General features: G+C 43.1%; 1 non-coding gene across 1 annotated transcript; it reads right to left on the bottom strand.

Annotated features, from left to right (window-relative positions):
- Positions 1-2,154: 2,154 nt before the first annotated feature.
- Positions 2,155-2,227, bottom strand: Trnak-cuu. Its single transcript has one exon. It is a non-coding gene; the product is annotated as a tRNA-Lys (tRNA).
- Positions 2,228-2,568: the final 341 nt, after the last annotated feature.

The following is a 2,568-nucleotide window of genomic DNA, read 5'->3' as shown; positions in this document are numbered from 1 at the left end:
GAGGAGTTTGAAGGTTGGAAGCCTCTCAGATGCTACTATCTGCCAGGCTGGACCTCTGTGGCACAGATTAGAGGACATGCCCACTTGGGACACAGCAATTTTCAGTGTCCAGGCTCTCCGCAGGGCAAAGCCATGACTATTGGACTTTCCAGTTGCATTTGTAGCAGCTTTCTGATGGAGTTGACTTGGAGTTGACCGCGGGGTGGTGCATCGCGGACTTCCTCAGTCCTGCTGTGGGGTAGCCGGTAGCCTCAATGCAGCTGCCAAGGATTTTGCTTGGAGTACAGCCTTCTGTTGCAGTCTTGCCTGTCAGGAAGATTCTGCTGCCTCCTCTCAGTCATTAAAACCTTAAAGCCCATCTTCACCAATTCCTGCAAGGGGGGTTGGGGAACTTCCTCAGCCTTTTAAAATTTCTTTCTAATATAAATGAAATGGGTGGCAAGGACCATGGATACCACTGGGGAAGCTGGATGATGTATCAATATCAAAAGGTTTACTCTTAAATTACGAAATCTGGCTGCCAGCAAGCTACATCCCTGTACATGAATGTGTGGAGGTACAGTTTTAATATCTCAGTAAACCAGTGTTGTTTTAAAGCCTATCTTTTGTAAACCTTGCTTTAAGAGAACAAGAATGACAATATGCAGCTAAAAATAACTTCAAAACCTAATGTCTCCAGGTAGTCACCATTATCCAAGAGGGCAGTGAAGTCACATGACCTCTCTTTTCTATTCTGAATCAAAATGGCAGCTGGCAATGTGTTTGTACTTTTCCAGAGTAGTTATAATTTGGCGTTACCAGTTTTAAATTTATCCATATCCAATTTCTTAGCTGTTTGTCTTTATAATAACCTAGAATAGTATAAAATACTTTTTTTCTGTCATTACACCAATTTCAGGAGCAGAAAAGCTCATAGGCAAAATCTGAGACCCAGCACCTAGTTTTGAGCAAATCTGAGCAATTACCAAGACACACAGAACACATGAACTCAGGAATTCAAAACCAGTCAGAAACACAAAGATATGGCCATAGCATTCACACAGTTCCATCCTCACATACAAGACAGACTTTTTAACAGAAAGACGAAAAAGAAACTTTTCCTGGGAAAGCATGTCAGATGGCCAACTGAAAAACCCTAAAATAAGAATTTAAACTATAAAGCATCATAGGAATAAAAGATGTTTCCTGGCCATAATGCAGCTCCTATCAGGTCTGGCCAGCAGGAGCCTGAAGGAGACAAAAAGAACTGTGGAGGGAAGGGGGAAACAGTGGACAATACAGCCAACACCAAGTGGAGTTTTTGGAAAAAGAGATATTTTAGTGGAGAGGAAGGTGTAGCAGAGTTTATTGAAGAAGAATGGTAGAACAACAGGAGCATTTGGTAGAAAGGAACAGAGACACAGAGAAAGTGAAAGCATAAGATATAGGCAGACAGACAGTGAAAGGGGAAAGGCAAGAATGCAATGCTCATCTGTAAACCTGCAAGAGACAGGCTCAATTTGGAAAGATTTTGTAAAAGACACCCCAAAGGAGTTTGACCCATTGCTGCTCATTTCACAAGTTCATGCTGGAACCGTAGACTTTGCGTAATAAAAAGGGGGAGGTTGTAGTCTTGTCAGGACATCTCCTATGGAAGGGTTCCCAAAGGGAACAAAGGATGCCTTTATTCCAGTAACACGTTGGAGGCCTGGCAAATCCACATCTCTGGCAAGGTTCCCCCAAATTAAAAGAGACCCTGAACCTCTAAGGCTGTGACTTGGAAGGGGAAATTTAGCAGACTGAGAGCCAATCTATTCAGATGGAGAGGATGTGTGGGGAGTATAGTGTTACCCACCTTGCATCCAGGGGCTACTGAGATAAAAATCACATTTATCCAAGCCAATGCACCAGATGAATGGTTTTATGTACTGTAGGGAGACACCGTAACCACACTCCTAAGGGCTGGCTACAGGTGTGCTTGCCCACACCTGTCAAGGCGTGGTCAAAGGGAAGTCAGGATAATGAGTGTTAGGTTCTTAAGGGGCTGTAGACTTGTGGGGACCCCTTCTCTCTGGAAGCCCTGCCTTGCTGCCTCTGGGCACACTCTGGCTTGCACTTGGCTGGTATTACATGAATAAAGGTATTTTGAATCTACAAGCCTTCTCCTTCTCTTGGCGCCCAACATGGGGCATGAACCCACGACCCTGAGATTAAGAGTCTCATACTCTACCGACTGAGCTAGCCAGGCCTCTTAAGAAGAGTCCTGCGTTTTTTTTTCCACTTTTGCTGAGTCAGGAAATCTCTCTTAAAGCAACCACTCTGCCCTGTTTCCAATTATTGTCTATTAGGGTAGTGTAAGCCTACTTAGGAATGACCTTCCTATTGTTTAGGGTTGGGATTGGAAGAAGGTGTTCAGGTTGGGCACTCCTTTCAGATGACTTTAGGACTTAGCTAGAATACAAATATTTAGGATATGCAATAGCAGATTATTGCATCTTCTTGTATTTCACCTTTATGATAATTAATTTTGGATATTTTATACTATTAAGGTTTAATTCTCTTTTAGACTAAAAGGGGAATTGTAGGGAG

The sequence above is a fragment of the Cricetulus griseus genome, chromosome X, assembly GCF_003668045.3.
Source record: "Cricetulus griseus strain 17A/GY chromosome X, alternate assembly CriGri-PICRH-1.0, whole genome shotgun sequence".
In the NCBI taxonomy this organism is placed as follows: domain Eukaryota; kingdom Metazoa; phylum Chordata; class Mammalia; order Rodentia; family Cricetidae; genus Cricetulus; species Cricetulus griseus.
Note: the sequence above shows the minus strand (reverse complement) of the source record. Positions and strands in the feature narration are given on the sequence as shown.